Source organism: Triticum aestivum, chromosome 2D (genome assembly GCF_018294505.1).
Source record: "Triticum aestivum cultivar Chinese Spring chromosome 2D, IWGSC CS RefSeq v2.1, whole genome shotgun sequence".
Classification (NCBI taxonomy): Eukaryota; Viridiplantae; Streptophyta; class Magnoliopsida; order Poales; family Poaceae; genus Triticum; species Triticum aestivum.
The window spans coordinates 534,127,219-534,135,969 of NC_057799.1; positions in this window are offsets into that span (position 1 = coordinate 534,127,219).

The following is an 8,751-nucleotide window of genomic DNA, read 5'->3' on the forward strand; positions in this document are numbered from 1 at the left end:
GGGCGGGCGCATTAGCGCCGTTAGGTAGAATATTGGTTGCCATCCGCTAGCTGACGGCAACAAACTGGCTGACAACAAGAGCTACTTTGTCGTCCGCTAGCGGACGTCAAAGAACTAGCTGACGGCAAAGGCGCAGTTTGCTGTCAGCCAGTTCTTTGTCGTCTTCTTTTCGTGAGCGGACGGCAAAGAAGGTCTTTGCCGTCTGCTAGCCGATGGCAACGAACTGGCTGACGGCAAATTCTCTGATCCAGTAGTGCTAGGAGGTGGACCACAATACAAAATACATGCAACACAAATATATACTCAACCGGAGCGAAGGTGTCGGTGAAGTCCACGCCCACGCACTGCCAAAATCCACGAATCACCCACCGAGCCTTGTAGCGCTCGAGAGAATCGTCCGGTTGGGTCTTGTGGCGAAACACCCACTTGCCAGTGATGATGTTGGCACGAGGGGGTCGCGGAACAAGATGCCACGTGCGGTTGCACTGTAGGGAGTCGAACTGCTCCTGCATCGCGGCGAGCCAGTGGGGATCCCGAAGGGCTGCGCTAGCGGAGGTGGGAATGGGTGATGGCATCGACGTCGAGGCAGCGCACACATACTCATCCGACGAGTAGTGCGTGCTCGGCCGATACACACATGTCCGAGCGCTGGTCATCATGCATAGAGGCGGGACGGCGGCAGGGCCCGCGGTGGCGGCGGGGGCCGCGACGCCAGGCGAGCTAGCGGCGACGACCGAGCGAGCAGCTGGGGTGGCGACGGGCGAGGAGGAAGCCGAGTCCGTTGCCGGGATGGAGGGCGGGGTGCCCGCCGACTCAACCTTGGAGGAGGGAGACGGGGACCCGGGGCCCCAGTGATGTCTACTACGCAACTTTATTCTTGTAGACACGTGTGTTAGGCCTCCAAGCGCAGAGTTTTATAGGACAGTAGAAATTTCCCCTCAAGTGGATGACCTAAGGTTTATCAATCCGTGGGAGGTGTAGGATGAAGATAGTCTCTCTCAAACAACCCCACACCAAATAATAAAAAGTCTCTTGTGTCCCCAACACACCAAATACAATGGTAATTTGTATAGGTGCACTAGTTCGGCGAAGAGATGGTGATACAAGTGTAATAATGATAGTAGATATTGATTTTTGTAATAGGAACAATAAAAAACAGCAAGGTAGCAATTGATCAAACGGAGCACAAACGGTATTGCAATGCTTGAAAATGAGGCCTAGGGTCCGTACTTTCGCTAGTGCAATCTCCCAACAGTGCTAATATAATTGAATCATATAACCACCCCTCAAAGTGCGATGAAGAATCACTCCAAAGTTCCTATCTAGCAGAGAACAGAAGGAGAAATTATTTGTAGGGTACGAAACCACCTCGAAACTATTCTTTCCGATCGAACTATCCAAGAGTTCGTACTAAAATAACACAAATAATTTCAGATTCATAATACTCAATCCAACACAAAGAACCTCAAAGAGTGCCCCAAGATTTCTACCGGAGAAACAAAGACAAGAACGTGCATCAACCCCTATGCGTACATTACCCCAATGTCACCTCGGTAATCCGCGAGTTGAGTGCCAAAACATACATCAAGTGAATCAATACGATACCCCATTGTCACCACGAGCATTCATATGCAAGACATATATCAAGTGCTCTCAAATCCACAAAAGTATTCAATCCGATAAAACGAAATCTCAAAGGGAAAACTCAATTCACAACAAGATAGAGAGGGGAAAACACCATATGATCCGACTATATTAACAAAGCCCGCGATACATCAAGACCGTCACATCTCAAGAACATGAGAGAGAGAAAGAGAGATTAAACACATAGCTACTGGTAGAAACCCTCAGCCCCGAGGGTGGACTACTCCCTCCCCATCGTGGTGGCCGCCGGGACGATGAAGATGGCCGCCTGTGATGATTCCCCCCTCCGGCAGGGTGCCGGAACAGGGTCTAGATTGGGTTTCGGTGGCTACAGAGCCTTGCGTTTGCGGAACTGCTGATCTAGGTTAACCCCGAGGATTTTTGGACTATTTGGGATTTCATAGGGTAAAGAGGGGGTGCGGGAGGCCACCGAGGTGGGCGCAACCCACCTGGGCGCGCCTGGGCCCCAGGCATGCCCTGGTGGGTTGTGCCCCCCTCGGGGCACCTCCCAGGTGCTGCTATGGCCCATATTGGATGTCTTCTGGTCCATAAAAAATCCACAAAAAGTTTCGCGGTGTTTGGACTCAGTTTGATATTGATTTCATGCGATGTAAAAAACAAGCAAAAAATAGCAACTGGCACTGGGCACTGGGTCAATAGGTTAGTCCCAAAAAATGATATAAAGTTGCTATGAAATGATTGTAACACATCCAAGAATGATAATATAACAGCATGAATACTTCATAAATTATAGATACGTTGGAGACGTATCAACATCCCCAAGCTTAATTCCTACTCGCCCTCGAGTAGGTAAATGATAAAAGAAATAATTTATGAAGTGTAAATGCCAGCAAAGTGCACAAGTTTGATCAATGACAATTTTAATCATTTTTCCTAGCATCATAACAGCAATTCTCTCTTATAAAACTTCTCATGTTAAGTTAGCAACCAATTCACATGTTAAGGTTCAAACAACGAATTCTCTTGAAACTGAACAACCTATGTTCTCGGTCACCAAGCAATTGCAATTCAACTTATTCAACAAAGTCTAAGTAAGAGCTCCACATACTCAACCATCATATAGTCTTCTATCTTTGCTAACACTCACCGCATACACATGAGCAAAACGTTTCAACCGGACACATAGAAAGATAGGGGCTTATTATTTCGCCTCCCAACGTATTCACCTCAAGGGTGATGTCAACAATAATAAATCATGCTACCCATATTCAACTGGATATATGTGCCTAGATCTTTCCTCACCGCATGATGCTTGCCAAAGGAGAAAAATAAAAAGGAATAGAGAGAAAAACTTTGACTCTTGCACAAAAGTAAATACATAGAAGGAAAAGATAGGCCCTTCGCAGAGGGAAGCAGAGGTTGCCATGCGCTTATTTGTTGTATGCTCAACCCCTTAGTGCAAAAGAACGTCACGTTATATTGCCCCTTATGATAGCAACCTTTATTATGCAGTCAGCCGCTTTTATTCTTTGCCATCACAAGTTCGTACAACGCGCAATTTTCTCTTACACTAAATGATCTAATGCTCTGTTTGGATGTAGAAATTCAAGAGCTAGACATTGCATTGGCTCCAATGCTAAATATCCATGACATTGATATTGAGCAATGTATTTGGTACTTTGCATTCATAGGTAACAACAATGCCAATTCTTGTTGGGATGGTCAAGTATTGAATTGCACATGCAACACACGCACACGCAGCCACACATGGAGATGTGGAGCAGCATGGAGCAGCAACAACGCATGCAGATGCAGAGTACGCAACAACGCACACATGCATGCATGCTGAGCACACAACAACGCACCCAGTCACACACACCAAGCAGCGCGAAGCATATCCACACACGTAGAGCAGCAACGTGCACGCACACTCTACCGGAAATCGGAGCTCCACTGCCGGACTCGCCGCCGTCGGCACCCATCTCCAGACAGACTCGTCTTTGCCGCCTATTCCATCCCCTCCGAGGCAGATCCCGGGCTGGGGAGAGATGTGGCTGTGGCGATTAATGCTGGAGCTGAAGATGGCGACGGGTGGAGGGATGTGGGCGAGGTGGCGATGGCCGAAGGAGTGCGGCCACCTGAGTGTTGCAAAGAAACCGGTGTCCTAGGAGGTGGCTAGGCGAGGGCGCTGGACTTTATTTTGCCGGAGGAGCCGCCGGTCTGGGAGGCGGCGGTTGGAGCGAACTTTCTTTTTGCGTGCGGGGAACAGCCAAGGGGCAGCGACCAGCGAGGCGATTCAAAGGAATACCGAGCTCCGGGGCTCATAATTCGTGAGAGGCCGCACGCGTGTTCAGGAAAACGCTTCAATATCGACTCCAAATTCCATATTCGAATGTCTAGGCCACCCAAATAGCGGCATTCGGGCCAACCCAATAGCAATTGTGAATTCCAGCCTCCAATGTCTACATCCAAACAGTCTATAACACTTTTAGAAGCAATTTTTCTTGCCTGATTGCACTGATGACAACTTACTTGAAGGATCTTGCTCAATCCTTAGGTAGGTATGGTGGACTCTTGAAGATAAGATTTGGGTTTAAGGGTTTTTGGATGCACAAGTAGTATCTCTACTTGGTGCGGAATATCTGGTTAGCAAAGATGGGGGGCAAGCACCACATGTTGAAGGATCTATGACAATATAACTTCTATGTGAATATGAACAAACATAAACCATTACGTTGTCTTCCTTGTCCAACGTTAACAATTTTGACATATAATATTTTGATGGGGGCTCACAATCACAACAGATTTCCAAGATAGTGTATTTGCATGTGAAAGTTCTCTTCCTTATAGTAATTATTCAGGAATTGCTTGTATGACTAATATTGTGATTGTCAAGCTTCAAAAGATTTCACTTTCTAAACCCAATGTGAAGCTAGCACTAGGCATGATATAATTTCAACTTCATGATATTCAATTCATTCAACAATTTACTCAAAGTATATAAGTGAAGCACAAGAGTAAATGACAAGCTACTCCAAAAAGATATAGGTGAACATCATGCGAGTAGTTAAGTAAATGAGTAGCTAATTGAGGACTCTCTCTTATTAAAAACTTTCAGATCTAAGAATTTTATTAAAACAGCAAGCAAAACAAAATTAAATGACATTTCAACAATAGCACACATCATGTGAAGAAGCAAAAACTTAGGATCAACCAATTCTACCGATAATTGTTGAAGAAGAAAGGTGGGATATCTACCGGGGCATGCCCAAGCTTAGATGCTTGACACTTCTTGAAATATTATCTTCAGATGCCATGGGCATCCCCAAGCTTGAGCTTTTGTGTCTCCTTAATTCCTTTTATATCATGGTTTCCCTAAATCTTAAAAACTTCATCCACACAAAACTCAATAAGAACTCGTGAGATAAGTTAGTATAAACCAATGCAAAAACCTTATCATTCTCTACTGTAGCAAATCACTACAATTATTATTCAACATTGCATACTAAATGCCTGTGCATATTTAATACTCCTATCCTCAAATAGAATCATTAAACAAGCAAACATATGCAAACAATGCAAACATAACAGCAATCTGCGAGAACAGTACAGTCTGTAAAGAATGCAAGAGTATCAATACTTCTTTAACTCCAACAATTATGAAAATTTAACACACTGTGGAAAATTTATCATATCTTATTTTGCAAAAAGTTTCAACATCTTAGCACATTCTGACTTTTCTATGGATTTTTTGCAACAGCGATAAACTTTCTGTTTTGAAACAGAAGCATGTAGACTTGCAAAATAAGCATGGTAAAGGCTATCCTTGACATTTTTATTGAAAATAAAGATGCAAAATATTATTCTAAATAACAGCAAGCAAATCCTAACAAAAAAAATGACGCTCCAAGTAAAACTCATATCATGCGATGAATGAAAACATAGCTCCAAGTGAGGTTATCGATAATGTTGGAGACGAAAGAAGGGATGCCTTCTGGGGCATCCCCAAGCTTAGTTTCTTGGATCTCCCTTGAATATTAACTTTGGGGTGCCTTGGCCATCCCCAAGTTTAGGGTCTTGTCACTCCTTATTCTCCTCATATCGACATCTCACCCAAAACTTGAAAACTTCAATCACACAAAACTTAACGGAACTTCGTGAGATAGGTTAGTATGATAAAGAGCAAACCATTCCACTTTGGTATTGTCAAAGACAAGATTCATAATTGTTTCCACACAATGCCTACTGTAGCATATCATTTCCACAATTTATATTGAGCAATATAAGCCATGGAAACTAGAAAACAAGCAAACTATGAATTGAAAACAGAATCTGTCAAAAACAGAACAGTTTGTAGTAATCTGTACTCCAACCATATTCTGCTACTCCAAAAAATCTGAAAAATTAGGGCAGCTGAGAAAATTTGTATATCTATCACCTATAAAAATTTCAGATTTTTTCCACGTTCCAGTAAAATATAAGAATTTCTGCACTGGACGCAAAAGTTTCTGTTTTTGCACAGATTCAAGTCAACTATCATCCACAGTATCCCAAAAGCTTTACTTGGCACTTTATTGAAACAAAAGCAAGAAAACATGATCACTACAGTAGCATAATCATGTGAACACACAAAAACAGTAGCTAAAAGTGTTGGGTTGTCTCCCAACAAGCGCTTTTCTTTAATGCCTTTTAGCTAGGCATGATGATTTCAATGATGCTCGCATAAAAGATACGGATTGAAACATAACAAGAGCATCATGAAGCATATGACTAGCATATTTAAGTCTAACCCACTTCCTATGCATAGGGATTTTGTGAGAAAATAACTTTTGGGAGCAAGAGTAAACTAGCATAGGAAGGCAAAACAAACATAACTTCAAGATTTTCAACACATATAGAGGAAACTTGATATTATTGCAACTCCTACAAGCATATGTTCCTCCCTCATAATAATTTTCAATGGCATCATGAATGAATTCAACAATATAACTATCACGTAAAGCATTTTTTTCATGATCCACAAGGATAGAAATTTTATTACTCCCCACATAAGCAAATTTCTTCTCATCAATAATGGTGGGAGCAAACTCAACAAAATAACTATCATGTGATTGAAAATTAAAATCATGATGACAAGTTTCATGGTTATCATTATTCAATATAGCATACATGTCATCACCATAATCATCATAGATAGCAACCTTGTTCTCATAGTCAGTTGAAGCCTCATCCAAAATGGTGGATTCATCATTAAATAAATTCATGACCTCTCCGAATCCACTTTCATCAATATAATCATCATAAATAGGAGGCATGCAATCATTATAATAAATTTGCACATCAAATCTTGGGGGACTAAAAATACCATCTTCATCAAACATAGCATCCCCAAGCTTATGGCTTTGCATATCATTAGCTTCATGGATATTCAAAGAGGTCATACTAACAACATTGCAATCATGCTCATCATTTATACCAAACATTCTATTGAATTCTTCTTCTATCAATTGAGCACAATTTTCCTTTCCATCATTTTCACGAAAGACATTATAAAGATGATCAATAATATGATGCAACCACAATTCCATTTTTATGTAGTTTTCTTTTATAAACCAAACTAGTGATAAAACAAGAAACTAAAAGATTCAATTGCAAGATATAAAGATATACCTTCATGCACTCACCTCCCCGTCAACGGTGCCAGAAAAGAGCTTGATGTCTACTACGCAACTTTATCCTTGTAGACACGTGTGTTGGGCCTCCAAGCGCAGAGTTTTATAGGACAATAGCAATTTCCCTCAAGTGAATGACCTAAGGTTTATCAATCCATGGGAGGCGTAGGATGAAGATGGTCTCTCTCAAACAACCCTGCAACCAAATAATAAAAGCCTCCTGTGTCCCCAACACACCAAATACAATGGTAATTTGTATAGGTGCACTAGTTCGGTGAAGAGATGGTGATACAAGTGTAATAATGATATTAGATATTGATTTTTGTAATAGGAACAATAAAAAACAGCAAGGTAGCAATTGATAAAACGGAGCAATAACGGTATTGCAATGCTTGAAAATAAGGCATAGGGTCCGTACTTTCGCTAGTGCAATCTCCCAACAGTGCTAATATAATTGGATCATATAACCACCCCTCAAAGTGCGATGAGGAATCACTCCAAAGTTCCTATCTAGCAGAGAACATAAGAAGAAATTATTTGTTGGGTACGAAACCACCTCGAAGCTATTCTTTCCGATCGATCTATCCAAAAGTTCGTACTAAAATAACGCCAAATAATTTCAGATTCATAATACTCAATCCAACACAAAGAACCTCAAAGAGTGCCCCAAGATTTCTACCGGAGAAACAAAGACAAGAAAGTGCATCAACCCCTATGCGTAGATTACCCCAATGTCACCTCGGGAATCCGCGAGTTGAATGCCAAAACATACATCAAGTGTATCAATATGATACCCCATTGTCACCACGAGCATTCATATGCAAGACATATATCAAGTGCTCTCAAATCCATAAAAGTATTCAATCCGATAAAATGAAATCTCAAAGGGAAAACTCAATTCACAACAAGATAGAGAGGGGAAAACACCATATGATCCGACTATATTAACAAAGCCCGCGATACATCAAGATCGTGACATCTCAAGAACACGAGAGAGAGAGAGATTAAACACATAGCTACTGGTACAAACCCTCAGCCCCAAGGGTGGACTACTCCCTCCTCATCGTGGTGGCCGCCGGGATGATGAAGATGGCCACCGGTGATGATTCCCCCCTCCGGCAGGGTACCAGAATAGAGTCTAGATTGGTTTCGGTGGCTACAGAGCCTTGCGGCGGCAGAACTTCTGATCTAGGTTAACCCCGAGGGTTATTGGAATATTTGGGATTTTATAGGGTAAAGAGGGGGTGCGGGAGGCCACCGAGGTGGGCACAACCCACCTGGGCGCGCCTGGGCCCCCCCAGGCGCGCCCTGGTGGGTTGTGGCCCCCTCGAGGCACCCCTAGGTGCTGCTCTGGCCCATTGGATGTCTTTTGGTCCATAAAAAATCCACAAAAAGTTTCGCGGTGTTTGGACTCCGTTTGATATTGATTTCCTGCGATGTAAAAAACAAGCAAAAAACAACAACTGGCACTGGG